The following is an 18,539-nucleotide window of genomic DNA, read 5'->3' as shown; positions in this document are numbered from 1 at the left end:
CCTCTCGAAGTACTTCATGATGATCGATGTCAGGGCCACCGGACGGTAGTTGGTGAGGCACGTTGCCTGATTCTTCTTTGGCAACGGCATGATGGTGGTCTTCTTGAAGCAGATGGGAACCTCGGAACGGAGTAGGGACAGGTTGAAGATGTCCATGAACACATCCACCCGTTGGTCCGCGCAGGATCTGAGTGCACGACCAGGGACCCTTCGCACTCCGAGGGTTCACTTTCAAGAAGGCCGATCTGATTTCAGAAGCTGTGACAGTGGGTATGGGTGTGTCTGATAGTTCTGGGGCAGTACAGCGGTTTGATGGTTTCCTAATCGAAGCGAGCACAGAATGCATTGAGTTCATCGGGGAGGAGTGCGCTGCTGCCAGAGATTCTACGCGGCTTTGCGTTTTAGCCCATTATGTTGTTTAAGCCTTGCCACAACCGACGAGAGTCCGTGTCGCTAGTCTGTGACTCTAGCTTGGTCTAATATTGTATCTTGGCATCCCTGATGACATTGCAGAGGTCATAGCTGGATTTCTTGTATAGGTCAGGGTCCCCTATCTTGAACGCCTCAGACCTGGCCTTCAGTAGGGAGTGAAACTCCAGAATAAACCTTGGTTTATTGGGGAATATTCGGGAACTTGCAGGTGGCAGTGTTCCCATGTATTTGCTGCCCTTGACCTTCTAGGTGGCAGAGGTTGTGCGTTTGGAAGGTACTTTTGAAGGCGCCTTCGTGAGTTGCTGTGTTACCTGATTGCAGTGCTGTGATTTGATGGTTATATGAGTGCTCCAGTTTACTCAGTGTTGACAAAGTAAACTTTCCATGAACTTTTTGGGCAACACTTTTTCTCCCTCTTGGACAAGCAGGCTCCATATTTTCTTTACACAAATGTCATGTTTAATTATATTTTTTTAAAGTATTTAAAGATTTCCTAACAGTCATCTGATGGTAATTAACAGCCTAGACATCGCGATCCTCTGGCTGGAAGGTGAAAAACAACATTGTTTTTGTTACAGGCACTGGAACACACCATAAATGAAAAATATAAAATATAATCGCAATGTGATATGACCACTGGTATTAGATTTATGTGGAAAAACAACAAGAATGTGCATTGATGTAGTGCCTTTATTGCAGCAAAACAGCCCAAGGCTGGAGTTTCGTTCAGACAAGTATTTACACGGTGTCAAAGAAGCAGACTCATGTCTAAAACCATGGCCAAGGATTTAGCCTTTAATCTCACAGGAGTTGTGAGGATAGTGGACTGCGGGAGGGGTTTAAGGAGGGGAAAACGGAGCTTGTGGCCAGAAATGCTAAAACGCACGGTTGTCAATTGTGGGGCAAAGGGAGTAGGGAAGTGGACAAGAGTCCAGAGGTGGAGGAACACAGAGTTCTCAGAGGCGTGTAGGACTGGAGGAATCAGAGTCACAACACCTGACTCCCAAAACATGTACAAAACAACTCCGCAATCTTGAGTACTGTATGGCTGATACCATCTTTAGTTTCAGCTAATCAGTAGCGGTGGCCATGCAGCTTCGAGTGTCTTAAACATTATATCGTAAGACCGTAAAATGGAGGAGCAGGTGTCGGCCTTTCGGCCCATCACATCTGGCCCGCCATACAATGAGATCATGGCTGATCGGATCTAATCCTCAACTCCATTTTCCCACCTTATCCTCGTATCTCTCAATTCCCATACTGATTAAAAATCTGTCTATCTCAGCCTTGAATAGACTTAAAGACCCAGCCTCTCAGCTCTCTGCCTTAAAGAAATCTACTGATCCACTCCCCTTTGAGAGAAGGAATTCCTCCTCATCTCTGCCTTAAATGGGCGAGCCCTTCGCTGGTTCCATTTAAAAGATGAAATGGTTTACTAAGAAAGAACAACGAGGTTAAAAGGTTATCAATGCAAGTTCACTTTGAGCTTGTTTTGAGTTTCACAATCTGTCTGAGAGCGCGCTGTTTTTTGTCCGGGGTTGAGCACTCGGCAAGCACGCCGGCCTGTTCTTCCAGCCACACGCCGGTAGGAGGCGGAATGTAACCGTCTGCAGCTGTTTGCAGGTGTTCCTCTCTTCATGGTCCGAAACTAGTGGAAAACTTCAAGCAGGCTGCAATGGAGCAGACAGGAGCAAAAGGAGGATCGAGAGTCTGCTGTGTGTCACTTAACCTCTCCCTACCGTTAAACTAGGAGCCGCTAGATCAGACTAAGCTGATTCGTTTAATGATGTGGATTACTCAAGGTACATTTTGTCTTACTGACCTGTTTTATAAATAATCTAATCTAGATTGCGTGAACAGTTCGAGCTGGGAATATTACAAGGGAAAGACAAGGGAGGCGCTATGTTCTAACACAAAAGCCAATGAATGCCCGTGCGAGTTCCTCTCCGATCCGATGTTTAACGCTTGTGTTTACTCTATGTGTCTCTCCAGGAGTCTGGGCATGCCCATCTGCTGGTGTGCCTGGATCTATCTTTTCGGACGAATTCCTGAGTTAGTCTGTTCCTCTAAATGTATAAGTGCTTTTGATGTGTGTTTGAATGGGCTGTGCCTTTAGATATCTGTTTGGATCAGCGTTGCTCGCATAGTCCAGCATTTATTGTCTACTAGAGGGTGGTGGTCAACTAGCTCCTTGAATTGGTCCAGTGTTATACATTTATTCTACAATTGAGAGGGTTTCAGAATCAACCACATTGCAGTGGATCTGGAGTCACAACTAGACCAAGGGCAAGTTTCCTTCCACAATTCCCTGCATCTGGTGGGCTGTTTCATGATAACCCACCAACTTTGTGGTCACCAATATATTCCCCAGCTGCCATGCAGGGATTTGAACTCATACCCCTTGGTTATTAGCCAAGATCGGCTAGATTGCTAATTCAGTCACATAACCACTATGTTATACGTGTGCATGCATGCGTGTCTGGAGAAATGCATGTTGTGTTTTTGGAATGTGTCTCAATCTGGGATTGATATGTGTGTGAGTACATGTACATATGAGTGAAAGTGGTGTGTGAGTATGTATGCACGCATGTGTAAATGTGTGCATGCATGTTTGAATGTGTGTGTAAGTAGGTGTGCACATGTGATTGAATGTATATGTGAATTTGTGCACACATGACTGGATGTGTCTGTAAGTTTATGCCATGTGTGATTGAATGTGTCCCTATGAACGTGTCTATATTTGTGTGGCTGACGGCAGTTTTTTTCCTACTGTGTGGGTTTAGAAGCCCCCCCCCCCCCCCGCCCCTTCCAGTGTAATAATACATTTTGCGCGCAAGAGAATAAATGCGAAGCAATTCTGGACAAGGTCAATTTTAACAAATTGACAGAGCAACAATGAAAGATTGACGCAAACATATGATTAATGAACGTGAGTTTTCGTGTAAAACACAGCTTGTGACACCTTAACAATGTGTTATTAGAGGGAGTGGTTGGTGTGTAACAAGCCCCTGGAACGTGGCGTTCAGATTGGAATACACCTAACGTCCTTGGACTCGGGGAGTTTGGAGAGCACCTTGGTGACGTATCCTGGGTAAAATACATTGGCAAAAGGAACTGTAGTTCAGATTGTGTGGAGTTTGCCACAGACTATTGTAATCATTCGGCCAGTTCTGTGTGACTGCCCATTGTGTTAAAGAGAAGATTGGCTGTTCAGAGAATCAAAGAACCCAGACAGTGCAGAAGGAGGCCATTCGGTCCATCGAGCCTGTACCAACCCTCTGAAAGAGCACCCTAACCAAGGCACACTCCCCCACCCAATCCCGGTAACCCCACTTCACCTGCGGGTCAATTTTACCAGTGCCAATCCACTTAACCTGCACGTCTTTGGACTGTGGGAGGAAACCAGAGCACCCAGAGGAAACCCATGGAGACACAGGGAGAATGGGCAAACTCCACACAGTCTATTGTCTCAGTAGACATGAGTTTCGGTCCGATGGTATTAAAAAATAGAATCTTGCCACCACTTCCCCACTATTTCCCAAAGGAGAAAAGGTACGTTAAAAAATTAATAAGAAGTTCTTCCTATTAAAATCCATGATTATCTGGAAACTGAGGTGATATATGGTTATGGTTCTTAAAGACATCTCACATTGGTACATATTGAACCGGAATTACGAGGTATTAGAAACCAAATTGATATCCAGAATACCTTCCTGATGATTTACAATATAGACGGAATAACCTTGATTAATAAAATTGAAGTTTTTCCGCATCAGATCAGAACCTGTTTAACATCAAATATGCCAGCAACAGGTTTTAAAGAAATGGTGTTATTCATCCTAAATTTGTTCATAATGTAAATTATTACTGTTAACGAACAATCTAACCTCAGAACCGTTAAACGACTCAGATTTGCCTGTATGTACAGTCCGATATTGTAAGATAGTCAGATGTTAACATTCTGTATACTTTCGTTGTTTGTTCAATATTTAACAGCAGGATTTAGATTGTTTGGAGACTTGGGCAGAGAGATGGCAGGTGGAGTTTAATCCAGACAAATGTGAGGTAATGCATTTTGGAAGGTCTAATGCAGGTAGGGAATATACAGTGAATGGTAGAACCCTCAAGAGTATTGAAAGTCAGAGAGATCTAGGTGTACAGGTCCACAGGTCACTGAAAGGGGCAACACAGGTGGAGAAGGTAGTCAAGAAGGCATACGGCATGCTTGCCTTCATTGGCCGGGGCATTGAGTATAAGAATTGGCAAGTCATGTTGCAGCTGTATAGAACCTTAGTTAGGCCACACTTGGAGTATAGTGTTCAATTCTGGTCGTCACACTACCAGAAGGATGTGGAGGCTTTAGAGAGAATGCAGAAGAGATTTACCAGAATGTTGCCTGGTATGGAGGGTATTAGCTACGAGAAGCAGTTGAATAAACTCGGTTTGTTCTCACTGGAACAACGGAGGTTGAGGGGCGACCTGATAGAGGTCTACAAAATTATGAGGGGCATAGACAGAGTGGATAGTCTGAGGCTTTTCCCCAGGGTAGAGGGGGTCAATTACTAGGGGGCATAGGTTTAAGGTGCGAGGGGCAAGGTTTAGAGTAGATGTACGAGGCAAGTTTTTTACACAGAGGGTAGTGGGTGCCTGGAACTCGCTACCGGAGGAGGTGGTGGAAGCAGCGACGATAGTGACATTTAAGGGGCATCTTGACAAATACATGAATAGGATGGGAATAGAGGGATACGGACCCAGGAAGTGTAGAAGATTGTAGTTTAGTCGGGCAGCATGGTCGGCACGGGCTTGGAGGGCCGAAGGGCCTGTTCCTGTGCTGTACTTTTCTTTGTTCTTTGTTCATGACATATAATGATGGTACCATAACTTTATCTAGTTAGTTAAATGTATATGCTATAACTCTATATTATAGAAAGCTATGGTACAGTTACCATTTTTAGGAGAACTGTATACTCTGATCTGTTACATGTAATTGCATATCGCGTAGCTGTGCAGCACACAAGACATTCCTATGATTGGCCACATGAACTATTTTAGTTACAAGCGATACTGTTGTTAATGCATAGTCACAGCGTTTTAACCGGGCTTGTTCTGGAGATAAGAGCGCACTGCGTATGCAGAAGCACTCTGCGGGTGATAACACATAGGTTAGAGCGTGCATGGGATAACATGCAATGCGTTATTTTAATGCTGATTGCCTGGAATGTGCCAGGTCCTTGACTTCAGCTGGGCCAGTTCTGCATAATAATCAGGTTACATTGGTAAAGACTGCGTTTTACAATGGGAAATTGTAGTATTTCTTGTTCGCAAGCATCAGTACGAAGGACAACTTCCTGAAATCAAATAACTGCAGCAGTATAGTTTTGAACTGGAGTGTTCCTCGGCTTCATCCCTCTGGATGTTCATGGCACAGGCCTATGCTATTAAAAATCGGCAGCTTGCCCCTTTCTCAATGCATCTTTTTTTCCCCCTCGTGTAATTGCCCCGGCAGCAATGGGTTTGCAGTCAATTAAACTCGTGCGACGAAATGTTTCCACAATGAAATCAGCCAGCCCGTCTTTGTGAAATAACGCCAGCGAAAACGGAGCCGTGCGCTGCCAACAATTAACGTTAAATATCTGCACTGCCCAAATTCAGCAGGAAGTCCCCTGGAATTTGAGCTCCAGCCTTTGCTAGTCACTGTCTGAATGTCCGTCTGGTAGTTTGATGGTGGAGAGAGAGCGAGCACATTAACCAGTTTCCGTTCATCCCAGGCGGAATTTAAAGGATAAATCACCAACAGTCCTCCTGCATTGTTAGCCCTTCTACAAGCAGAATTTCTGACATGTCATCCCTATCTTGATTACTTCTGTCATTTAAAGTGGCGGTGGGGGGGTGGGGGGGGGGAGTTGGGGGCATTTGTTATTTGGAGGCAAGTTCACTCCCAATGTTAAAAGTCCCTCTCGGAGATGTTTTGTTGTTCTTTGAATCAGCCCAGTATAGTTCTGCCGGAAAGGTTCACCGACCCGAAGCCCAGTGACTCACACCACAGGTGCCGACTGGCCTGCTGGGTATTTCCAGCATGTCCTGACTTTTATTTCACGTTTCCAGCACCGGCAGTATTTTGCCCTTTTGCATCAGTCAATTATCATTGGCTGCTTGCTGGGGCAGGGGCATTAATCGCGGCGGGGGCCGGGGGGGGGGGGGGGGGGTCAGGCGGGTCGATTTTGAAACCCAGGCAAGTGCTTCCCATTCCAAAACACGTTCATGTACACACAGCCAAACATATATGGTGACGGTTTGGCGAGATTAATGCACGCTATCTTGGAGATAACATTTCATTTATTCAATAACAGCGAGTTAGATTGTGTGCGTGCATATATCTATAAATCATACTGCAATTGCTCTTGGGGTTTTTTTTTTACAAATAAAGGTAGTTAAAATTGTGAGGGGCAGAGATATATATGTATCTCCCTCTCTCTTATCTATATATATATGCAAAAGCTAACTGTACTATAATGTGTATGTGACTTGTACCTTGGAATACTGAGCAACGTTTCCAGGTTTACCAAACTTTGAAGTATGGGAACAGTCAGGATTTTATGCGTCACCTGCAAAAGGAGATGGGAAACCTTAGGGTGGACAGAGGAGTGGCTAATGGAATTGAATACAGAGGAGCGTGTTGAGATGATTCACCTGGGCAGCAGGGGTGTGGAGAGAGAGTGCAGGGACAGAGGCACCTGGGGGTTAATGGTTCCGGGCAGGAGGGATTTTAGCTCCAAGGTTAGGTTGGAGGAGTTGGGATCGATCTCCTTGGAGCAAAGGAGATTGAGGGGAGGTTTGATCGAGGCGCGCAAGGTGATGACAGGTCGAGAGGCAGAGAAAAACTGCCCCCACTAGGCGCAAGGACAGAGTTGTAAGATTCTAGGCAGGAGGTGGAGGGGGAATGTGAAGAGGATTTTTTTTTTACTTCGCCAGTGGAAATGACCTGAAACTGACTTCCCGCCGGGATGGAGGAAGGGGAAACAGTCAATGATTTCAAGCGGAAATTGAATGGGACCTTGAAGGAGATAAATCCTAAGGGCTACGTGGATTGACCATGCATAGAAACATAGAAAATGGAAACAGGAGGAGGTCATTCGGCCCATCGAGCCTGCTCCGCCATTCATCATGATCATGGCTGATCATGAAGTTCAATACCCTGGGCGCGATTCTCCACCCCCACGCCGAAGTGGCCGCGCCGTCGTGAACGCCATCGAGGTTCACGACGGCGCAGAACGGCCCCGGTCCCGGCCGATTCAGGCCCTGACAATGGGCCAGTATCGGGGCCGTGTCAGAATAGATTACGCGGCCGGCGCCGCATAACGGACGTCATCTGCGCATGCGCGGGTTTGCCGTCCTGTCCAAATCCGCCCCGCAAGAAGATGGGGAACGGATCTTGCGGGGCCGCGGAAGGAAGGAGGTCCTCCTTCAGAGAGGACGGCCCGACGATCGGTGGGCACCGATCGCGGGCCACCCCACATTTAAGGTACCCCCCGGTGCAGGATCCCCCCTCGCCCCCCACAGGCCGCCCCCCCCCCCCCCAGCGTTCACGCACCGCCCACGACTGTAGCGACCAGGTGTGGACGGCGCCGCGGGGAACGCGCCGTTTTGGCCTGGCCGCTCGGCCCATCCGGGCCTCAGAATCGCGGGGGTGCCGGAGAATCGCCATTTTGGGTGTCTCCGGCGATACTCCGGCCTGCGGCCCGCAAAACCCGACCGGCCTATTCCCGCCGCTTGGGAGAATCGCGGGAGGGCGTCGGAACGGCGTCCCCGGAAATTTCGGCGGCCCAGGCGATTCTCCCAACCGGCGTGGGAGTAGAGAATCGCGCCCCCTGATCCCAACTTCCCCCATTTCCCTTCATCCCTTTCATAGAATCATAGAATTTACAGTGCAGAAGGAGGCCATTTGGCCCATCGAGTCTGCACCGGCTCTTACAAAGAGCACCCTACTCAAGCCCACGTATCTACCCTGTCCCCGTAACCAAGTAACCCCCACTTAACATTTTTTTTTGGACACTAAGGGCAATTTACCATGGCCAATCCACCTAACCCGCACATCTTTGGACTGTGGGAGGAAACCGGAGCACCCGGAGGAAACCCACGCACACACGGGGAGGATGTGCAGATTCCGCACAGACAGTGACCCAAGCCAGGAATCAAACCTGGGACCCTGGAGCTGTGAAGCAACCGTGGTAACCACTATGCTACCATGCTGCCCTTTATGGAAGTCCCACGTGGGAGTTGGACTGACTGGATTGCCCTGCAGGGGAACCGACATGCACTTGATGGACTGAATGGCCTCCTTTATATCATTCCGTTTCCGCGTGGGGAGGCCAAATCCAAGGACCACAACAAGTGGAAGATATGCAGCAATTCATCCATTAATGGGGCGAGCACTATCTCCAGTGGGTATGTTGGGAATACGGCAGGCGGTTGTGGGCGTATTCAGCAGCAAGCATGAGGGGAAGGAGGAGTTACAATGTGGATATGGGGGGGGGGGGGGATAAACAGCCATTTCTATGTCGATGACAGTTGTCACAAACTGCGTTTATTTATATTGACCCCCCCCCCATAGATGTGCTGACAGTGCCTCTGCCGGGTGTGTGTGTGGAGGGGGGGAGCTATGTATGGATGTGTGTGTGTGTATATGTGTGTGTGTGGAGAGGGCTGCTACGTATCTGTGTGTGTGTGGGGGAGGCGTGCCATGTGTGTGTGTATGTGTGTGTGTGGAGGGGGCTGCTATGTATCTGTGTGTGTGTGGAGGGGGGGTGAGGTTGCTGTGTGTGTGGGGGGGGGAGAGGTTGCTGGGTGTGTGTGTGTGTGGAGGGGGTGATGTTGCTGTGTGTGTGGGGGGAGAGTTTGCTGTGTGAGTGTGTGTGTCTGTGAGGAGAGGTTGCTGTGTGTGTGGGGGGGAGAGTTTGCTGTGTGAGTTTGTGTATGGGGTGGGGGAGAGATTGCTGTGTGTGTGGGGGGGGGAAAGGTTGCTGTGTGAGTGTGTGTGTCTGGGGAAGAGGTTGCTTTGTGTGTGTGGGGGGAGAGGTTGCCGTGTGAGTGTGTGTGTGGGGGGGGGAGAGGTTGCTGTGTGTGTGGGGGGGGAGGCTGCTGTGTGTGTGTTGGGGAGGGAGGTTGCTTTGTGTGTGGGAGGGGGGAGAGGTTGGTGTGTGTGGGGAAGGGGGGGCAGAGAGGTTTCTGTGTGTGTGGGGGGCGGGGAGAGGTTACTGTGTGAGTATGTGTGGGGGGGAGAGGTTGCTGTGTCAGTGTGTGTGTGGGGGGGGAGAGATTGCTGTGTGAGTGTGTGTGGAGGGGGAGAGGTTGCCGTGTGAGTGTGGGGGGAGAGGTTGTGTGTGAGTGTGTGTGAGGGGGGGAGAGGTTGCTGTGTGTGTGTGGGGGGGCGGAAAGGTTGCCGTGTGTGTGGGGGGGGCAGAGGTTGCTGTGTGTGTGGGGGGGGGGAGAAGTTGCGGTGTGTGTGGGGGGGGGGAGAGGATGCTGTGTGAGTGGGGGGGGAGAGGTGGCTGTGTGTGTGTGTGTGGGGGGGAGAGGTTGCTGTGTGTGTGTGTGGAGGGGGGGAGGTTGCTGTGTGTGTGTGGGGGGGGAGATGTTGCTGTATGAGAGTGTGTGGGGGGGAGGTTGCTGTGTGTGTGGGTGGGGGGGGGTGCTGTGTGTGTGGGGAGGGTGAGGGGAGAGGTTGGTGTGTGTGTGTGGGCGGGAGAGGTTGGTGTGTGTGGGTGGGGGGAGAGAGGTTGCTGTGTGTGTGTGGGGGGATAGGTTGCTGTGTGTGTGTGGGTGGGGGGAGAGAGGTTGCTACGTGTGTGTGTGGGCGGGAGAGGTTGCTGTGTGTGGGTGGGGGGAGAGAGGTTGCTGTGTGTGTGTGGGGGGAGAGGTTGCTGTGTGTGGGTGGGGGGAAGAGGTTGCTGTGTGTGGGTGGGAGGGGAGAGGTTGCTGTGTGTGTGTGTGGGGGGAGAGGTTGCTGTGTGTGGGTGGGGGGAGAGAGGTTGCTACGTGTGTGTGTGGGCGGGAGAGGTTGCTGTGTGTGGGTGGGGGGAGAGAGGTTGCTGTGTGTGTGGGGGGGAGAGGTTGCTGTGTGTGGGTGGGGGGAGAGAGGTTGCTGTGTGTGTGGGGGAGGGGAGAGGTTGCTCTGTGTGTGCGGGGGGAGGTTGCTGTGTGTGTGCGTGGGTGGGGAGAGATTGCTCTGTGTGTGTGGGGGGGGGAGAGGTTTCTTTGCGTGTGTGTGGGGGGGGTTGCTGTGTGTGTGGGAGGGAGAGAGGGGCTGTGTGTGTGTGCGGTGGGAGGTTGCTGTGTGTGGGTGGGGGGGAGAGGTTCATTTGCGTGTGTGTGGTGGGAGAGGTTGCTGTGTGTGTGGGGGGGGGGAGAGAGGTTGCTGTGTGAGTGTGTGTGGGGGTGAGATATTGCTGTGTGGGGAGAGGTTGCTGTGTGTGTGTTTCTGTGGGGGGGGTGAGGTTGCTATGTGAGTGTGTGGTGGGGGAGATTTTGCTGTGTGTGGGGGGGGAGCGGTTGCTGTGTGAGTGTGTGTGGGGGAGAGAGGTTGCTGTGTGAGTGTGTGTGTGGAGGGGGGAGAGGTTGCTGTGTGTGTGTGTGGGGGGGAGAGGTTTCTGTGTGTGTGTGGGGGGGGGAGGGTGCTGTGTGTGTGGGGGGGGAGAGGTTGCTGTGTGGGGGGGGGGAGAGCTTGCTGTGTGTGTGGGGGGGAGTGGTTGCTGTGTGAGTGTGGGGGGGGAGAGGTTGCTGTGCGAGTGTGTGTGTGTGGGGGGTCTTGCTGTGGGTGTGGGGGGAGAGGTTGCTGTGTGTGTGGGGGGAGAGGTTGTGTGTGTGGGGGGGAGAGGTTGCTGTGTGAGTGGGGGGGAGAGGTTGCTGTGTGTGTGGGTGGGGGAAGAGGTTGCCGTGTGTGTGTGGGGGGGGGGGGAGAGGTTGCTATGTGTGTGGGTGGGGGTGAGAGGTTGCTGTGTGTGCGTGGGGGGGGGGGGGAGGTTGCTGTGTGTGTTGGGGGGGATGAGGTTGTTGTGTGGGTGTGTGGGGGGGGAGAGGTTGCTGTGTGTGTTGGGGGGGGAGAAATTGCTGTGTTTGTGGGGGGGGAGAGGTTGCTGTGTGTGGGGGGGGAGAGCTTGCTGTGTGTGTGGGGGGGAGAGGTTGCTGTGTGAGTGTGGGGGGGAGAGGTTGCTGTGCGAGTGTGTGTGTGGGGGGGGTCTTGCTGTGAGTGTGTGGGGGGAGAGGTTGCTGTGTGTGTGGGGGGAGAGGTTGCTGTGTGTGGGGGGGGGAGAGGTTGCTGTGTGAGTGGGGGGGAGAGGTTGCTGTGTGTGTGGGTGGGGGAAGAGGTTGCTGTGTGTGTGTGGGGGAGGAGAGGTTGCTATGTGTGTGGGTGGGGGTGAGAGGTTGCTGTGTGTGCGTGGGGGGAGAGGTTGCTGTGTGTGTTGGGGGGGATGAGGTTGCTGTGTGGGTGTGTGGGGGGGGAGGGGTTGCTGTGTGTGTGGGGGAGAGGTTGCTGTGTGTGTGGGGGGGAGAGGTTGCTGTGTGAGTGGGGGGGAGAGGTTGCTGTGTGTGTGGGTGGGGGAAGAGGTTGCTGTGTGTGTGTGGGGGGGGAGAGGGTGCTATGTGTGTGGGTGGGGGTGAGAGGTTGCTGTGTGTGCGTGGGGGGAGAGGTTGCTGTGTGTGTTGGGGGGGATGAGGTTGCTGTGTGGGTGTGTGGGGGGGGAGGGGTTGCTGTGTGTGTTGGGGGGGAGAAATTGCTGTGTGTGTGGGGGGCGGAGAGGTTGCTGTGTGTGGGGGGGGGGAGAGGCTGCTGAGTGTGTTGGGGGGAGAGGCTGCTGAGTGTGTTGGGGGGAGAAATTGCTGTGTGTGTGGGGGGGGGGAGAGGTTGCTGTGTGTGTGTGGGGGGGAGAGGTTGCTGTGTGTGTGGGGGGGGGAGAGGTTGCTGTGTGTGGGGGGGGGGGGGAGAGGCTGCTGAGTGTGTTGGGGGGAGAAATTGCTGTGTGTGTGTGGGGGGGAGAGGTTGCTGTGTGTGTGTGTGGGGGGGGGGTGAGGTTGCTGTGTGAGTGTGTGTGGGGGGGGAGAGGTTGCTGTGTGTGTTGGGGGGGAGAACTTGCTGTGTGTGTGGGGGGGGAGAGGTTGCTGTGTGTGGGGGGAGAGATTGCTGTTCGTATGTGTGGGGGGTGAGAGGTTGCTGTGTGTGTGGGGGGGGGAGAGATTGCTGTGCGTATGTGTGGGGGGGAGAGGTTGCTGTGTGTGTGTGTGTGGGGGGGAGCGGCTGCTGTGTGTGTGTGGGGGGGGGAGAGGTTGCTGTGTGTGTGGGGGGGAGGTTGCTGTGTGTGTGGGGGGGGGGGAGAGGTTGCTGTGTGTGAGTGGGGGGGGAGGTTGCTGTGTGTGGGGGGGAGAGGTTGCTGTGTGTGAGTGGGGGGGAGAGATTGCTGTGCGTATGTGTGGGTGGGAGAGGGTGCTGTGTGTGTGGAGGGGGACAGATTGCTGTGTGTGTGTGGGATGGAGAGATTGCTGTGTGTGTGGGGGGGGGGGCGAGAGGTTGCTGTGTGTGTGTGGGATGGAGAGATTGCTGTGTGTGTGGGGGGGGGGGGGGCGAGAGGTTGCTGTGTGTGTGTGGGGGGGGGAGAGGTTGCTGTGTGTGTGGGGGGGGAGTGAATGCTGTGTGTGTGTGGGGGGAGAGATTGCTGTGCGTATGTGTGGGGGGGAGAGGTTGCTGTGTGTGTGGGGGGGGAGAGGTTGCTGTGTGAGTGTGTGTGTGGGGGGTCAGGTTGCTGTGTGAGTGTGTGTGTGCGTTGGGGGAGAGATTGCTGTGTGAGTGTGTGGGGGGAGATGTTGCTGTGTGAGTGTGTGGGGGGGGGAGTGGTTGCTGTGTGATTGTGAGTAGGGGGAGATGTTTGTGTGTGTGGGGGGTGAGGTTGCTGTGCGTGTGTGAGTAGTGGGGAGAGGTTGCTGTTGAGTGAGTTTGGGGGGGTGAAGTTGCTGTGTGTGTGTGAGTAGGGGGGAGAGGTTGCTGTGTGAGTGTGAGTAGGGGGGAGTGTTTGCTGTGTGAGTGTGTGTGGGGGGAGAGGTTGCTGTGTGAGTGTGTGGGGGGTGGAAGAGATTGCTGTGTGTTTGTGGCGGGGGGGTGAAGAGGTTGCTGTGTGTGTGGGGGGGGAGAGTTTGCTGTGTTGTGTGTGGGGGGGGAGAGGTTGCTGTCTGTGTGTATGTGCATTGGGGGGAGAGTTTGCAGTGTGAGTGTGTTGGGGGGGAGAGATTGCTGTGTGTGTGGGGGGGGAGAGGTTGCCATGTGTGTCTGGGGGAGAGAGATTGCTGTGTGAGTGTGTGTGTGTGGGGGGGAGAGGTTGCTGTGTGTGTGTGGGGGGAGAGAGGTTGCTGTGTGAGTGTGTGGGTGGGGGGGAGAGGATGCTATGTGAGTGTGTGGGTGGGGGGGAGAGGTTGCTGTGTGAGTGTGTGGGTGGGGGGGAGAGGATGCTATGTGAGTGTGTGGGTGGGGGGGAGAGGTTGCTATGTGAGTGTGTGGGTGGGGGGAGAGGATGCGATGTGAGTGTGTGGGTGGGGGGGAGAGAGGTTGCCGTGTGTGTTTGTGTGGGGGGGGGAGAGGTTGCTGTGTGAGTGTGTATGGAGGGGAGAGATTGCTGCGTAAGTGTGTGTATGGGGGGAGAGGTTGCTGTGTGAGTGTGTGGGGGGTGGGAGAGGTTGTTGTGTGAGTGTGTGTGGGGGTGAAAAGGTTGCTGTTTGTGTGTGTCTGTGGGAGGGAGAAGTTGCTGTGTGTGTATGTGTGTGTGAGGTTGCTGTGTGTATTAGTGTGTACAGTAGAAGTCTTACAACACCAGGTTAAAGTCCAACAGGTTTGTTTCAAACACTAGCTTTCGGAGCACTGCCCCTTCGTCGGGTAATTCGCCTGAGGAAGGGGCAGTACTCCGAAAGCTAGTGTTTGAAACAAACTTGTTGGACTTTAACATGGTGTTGTAAGACTTTGTACTGTGCTCACCCCAGTCCAACGCCGGCATCTTCACATCATATTAGTGTGTGAGAGAGGTTGTTGCGTGTATTAGTGTGTGTGAGCGGTTGCAGTGTGTATTAGTGCGTGTGAATGGTTGCTGTGTGTGTTAGTGTGTGTGAGAGGCTGCTGTTTGTATGAGTGTGTGTGTGTGAGGCTGCTGTGTGTATTAGTGTGTGTGAAAGGTTGCTGTGTGTGTATTAGTGTGTGTGAGAGGTTGCTCTGTCCATTAGTGTGAGTGAGATGTTGCTGTTTGTATTAGTGTGTGTGAGTCTGCTGTGTATAATAGTGTGTGTGTTTGCTGTGTGCATTAGTGTGTGTGAGAGGTTGCTGTTTGTATTAGTGTGTGTGAGAGATTGCAGTATGTGTATTAGTGTGTGTGGTAGAGATTGCTGTGTGTATTAGTCTGTGTGAGAGGTTGCTGTATGTAGTAGTATGTGTGTGAGCCTGCTGTGTGTATTAGTGTGTGTGAGTGATTGCTGTGTGTTTATTATTGTGAGAGAGAGGTTGCTGTGTGTATTAGTGTATGAGAGATTACTGTGTGTATTAGTATGTGTGAGAGAGGTTGCTGTGTGGATCAGTGTGTGTGAGAGGTTGCTGTGGGTATTGGTATGTGTGAGAGGTTGCTGTGGGTATTAGTATGTGTGAGAGAGGTTGCTGTGTGAATTAGTGTGTGTGAGAGGTTGCTGTGTGTATGTGTTTGAGATTGCAGTGTGTATTAGTGTGTGTGAGAGGTTGCTGTGTGTATTGGTGTGTGTGAGAGGTTGCTGTGTGTATTAGTAGGTGTGAGAGGTTGCTGTGTGTATTTGAGTGTGTGAGAGGTTGCTGTGTGTACTAGTGTGTGAGAGTGGTTGCTGTGTGTGTGTATTGGTGAGTGTGAGAGGTTGCTGTGTGTATTTGAGTGTGTGAGAGGTTGCTGTGTGTATTAGTGTGTGAGAGTGGTTGCTGTGTGTATTTTTGTATGAGAGAGGGTGCTGTGTGTGTATTAGTGTGTGCGAGATTGCTCTGTGTGTATTAGTGTGTGAGAGTTTGCTGTGTGTATTCGTATGTGAGAGAGGCTGCTGTGTGTGTATTAGTGTCTGAGAGAGTTTGCTGTGTGTACTAGTGTGTGAGCCGTTGCTGCGTGTATTAGTGAGTGTGAGCAGTTGCTGTGTGTGTGTATTAGTGTGTGAGAGAGGTTGTGTGTATTAGTGTGTGTGAGAGGTTGCTGTGTGTGTATTAGTGTGTGTGAGAGGTTGCTGTGTGTGTGTGTATTCGTGTGTGAGAGAGGTTGCTGTGTGTATTAGTGTGTGTGAGAGGTTGCTGTGTGTGTATGAGTGTGTGAGAGAGGTTGCTGTGTGTGTATGTTAGTGTGTGAGAGAGGTTGCTGTGTGTGTGTATTAGTGTGTGAGAGAGGTTGCTGTGTGTGTGTATTAATGTGTGAGAGAGGTTGCTGTGTATATTAGTGTGTGAGTGAGGTTGCTGTATGTGTGTCTTAGTGTGTGTGTGAGGTTGCTGTGTGTATTAGTGTGTGAGAGCGGTTGCTGTGTGTATTAGTGTGTGAGAGAGGTTGCTGTATGTGTGTATTAGTGTGTGTGTGAGGTTGCTGTGTGTATTAGTGTGGGAGAGAGGTTGCTGTGTGTGTGAATTCGTGTGGATGAGAGGTTGTGTGTGTGTGTGTATTAGTGTGTGTGAGAGGTTACTGTGTGTGTGTATGAGTGTGTAGGAGACGTTGCTGTGTGTATTAGTGTGTGAGAGAGCTTGCTCTGTGTCTTAGTGTGTGAGAGAGGTTGGTGGGTGTATTAGTGTGTGTGAGGTTGCTGTGTGTATTAGTGTGAGAGAGGTTGCTGTGTGTATTTGTGTGTGAGAGAGGTTGCTGTGTGTGTGTATTAGTGTGTGTGAGAGGTTGTGTGTGTGTGCATTAGTGTGTGTGAGAGGTTGCTGTGTGTGTGTATCAGTGTGTGGGAGAGGTTGCTGTGTGTGTGTATTCGTGTGTGAGGGACATTGCTGTGTGTATTAGTGTCTGAGAGAGATTGCTGTGTGTGTGTATTAATGTGTAAGAGAGGTTGCTGTGTGTGTGTATTAGTGTGTGTGAAATGTTGCTATGTGTGTGTATTAGTGTCTTTGAGAGATGTTACTGTATGTATTAGTGTGTGAGAGAGGTTGCTGTGTGCATTCGTGTGTGAGGGAGGTTGTGTGTGTATTAGTGTGTGAGGGAGGTTGCTGTCTGTATTAGTGTGTATGAGAGGTTGCTGTGTGTATTAGTGTGTGAGAGATGTTGCTGTGTATATTAGTGTGTGTGAGAGGTTGCTGTGTGTATTTGAGTGTGTGAGAGGTTGCTGTGTGTATTAGTGTGTGAGAGTGGTTGCTGTGTGTATTTGTGTATGAGAGAGGGTGCTGTGTGTGTATTAGTGTGTGAGAGATTGCTCTGTGTGTATTAGTATGTGAGAGGTTGCTGTGTGTATTAGTATGTGAGAGAGGTTGCTGTGTGTGTATTAGTGTCTGAGAGAGGTTGTGTGTGTATTAGTGTGTGTGAGAGGTTGCTGTGTGTGTATTAGTGTGTGTGAGAGGTTGCTGTGTGTGTGTGTATTAGTGTTTGAGAGAGGTTGCTGTGTGTATTAGTGTGTGTGAGAGGTTGCAGTTTGTGTATTAGTGTGTGAGAGAGGTTGCTGTGTGTGTATATTAGTGTGTGAGAGAGGTTGCTGTGTGTGTGTATTAGTGTGTGAGAGAGGTTGCTGTGTGTGTGTATTAGTGTGTGAGAGAGGTTGCTGTGTGTATTAGTGTGTGAGAGAGGTTGCTGTGTGCATTCGTGTGTGAGGGAGGTTGTGTGTGTATTAGTGTGTGAGGGAGGTTGCTGTGTGTATTAGTGTGTATGAGAGGTTGCTGTGTGTATTAGTGTGTGAGAGACGTTGCTGTGTATATTAGTGTGTGTGAGAGGTTGCTGTGTATGTGTATTAGTGTGTGAGAGTGGTTGCTGTGAGTATTAGTGTGTGAGAGAGGTTGTGGTGTGTAATAGTATGTGTTTGAGATTCCAGTGTGTATTAGTGTGTGTGAGAGGTTGCTGTGTGTATTTGAGTGTGTGAGAGGTTGCTGTGTGTATTAGTGTGTGAGAGTGGTTGCTGTGTGTATTTGTGTATGAGAGAGAGTGCTGTGTGTGTATTAGTGTGTGAGAGGTTGCTGTGTGTATTAGTATGTGAGAGAGGTTGCTGTGTGTGTATTAGTGTCTGAGAGAGTTTGCTGTGTGTATCAGTGTGTGAGCGCTTGCTGCGTGTATTACTGAGTGTGAGCAGTTGCTGTGTGTGTGTATTAGTGTGTGAGAGAGGTTGTGTGTGCATTAGTGTGTGTGAGAGGTTGCTGTGTGTGTATTAGTGTGTGTGAGAGGTTGCTGTGTGTGTGTGTATTAGTGTTTGAGAGAGGTTGCTGTGTGTATTAGTGTGTGTGAGAGGTTGCAGTTTGTGTATTAGTGTGTGAGAGAGGTTGCTGTGTGTGTATATTAGTGTGTGAGAGAGGTTGCTGTGTGTGTGTATTAGTGTGTGAGAGAGGTTGCTGTGTGTGTGTATTAGTGTGTGAGAGAGGTTGGTGTGTGTATTAGTGTGTGAAAGAGGTTGCTGTGTGTGTATTAGTGTGTGTGAGAGGTTGCTGTGTGTGTGTGTATTAGTGTTTGAGAGAGGTTGCTGTGTGTATTAGTGTGTGTGAGAGGTTGCAGTTTGTGTATTAGTGTGTGAGAGAGGTTGCTGTGTGTGTATATTAGTGTGTGAGAGAGGTTGCTGTGTGTGTGTATTAGTGTGTGAGAGAGGTTGCTGTGTGTGTGTATTAGTGTGTGAGAGAGGTTGCTGTGTGTATTAGTGTGTGAGAGAGGTTGGTGTGTGTATTAGTGTGTGAAAGAGGTTGCTGTGTGTGTCTCAGTGTGTGAGAGTGGTTGCTGTGTGTATTTGTGTATGAGAGAGGGTGCTGTGTGTGTATTAGTGTGTGAGAGATTGCTCTGTGTGTATTAGTATGTGAGAGGTTGCTGTGTGTATTAGTATGTGAGAGAGGTTGCTGTGTGTGTATTAGTGTCTGAGAGAGTTTGCTGTGTGTATCAGTGTGTGAGCGGTTGCTGCGTGTA

The 18,539-nt window shown here is 50.8% G+C and overlaps 1 protein-coding gene across 1 annotated transcript in view; it reads left to right on the top strand.

Moving 5' to 3' along the window:
* Window positions 1–2,079: 2,079 nt before the first annotated feature.
* fgfrl1a (fibroblast growth factor receptor like 1a) overlaps window positions 2,080–18,539 on the top strand; it is a 444,882-nt gene continuing 428,422 nt past the window's right edge. Inside the window, exon 1 of the mRNA XM_072497559.1 lies at window positions 2,080–2,234. The gene's annotated coding sequence lies outside the window, so the exon portion shown is untranslated. The remainder of the gene's footprint in view (window positions 2,235–18,539) is intronic.

The sequence above is a fragment of the Scyliorhinus torazame genome, chromosome 3 (genome assembly GCF_047496885.1).
Source record: "Scyliorhinus torazame isolate Kashiwa2021f chromosome 3, sScyTor2.1, whole genome shotgun sequence".
Taxonomy (NCBI): domain Eukaryota; kingdom Metazoa; phylum Chordata; class Chondrichthyes; order Carcharhiniformes; family Scyliorhinidae; genus Scyliorhinus; species Scyliorhinus torazame.
This window is presented reverse-complemented; position numbering and strand designations above follow the sequence as displayed.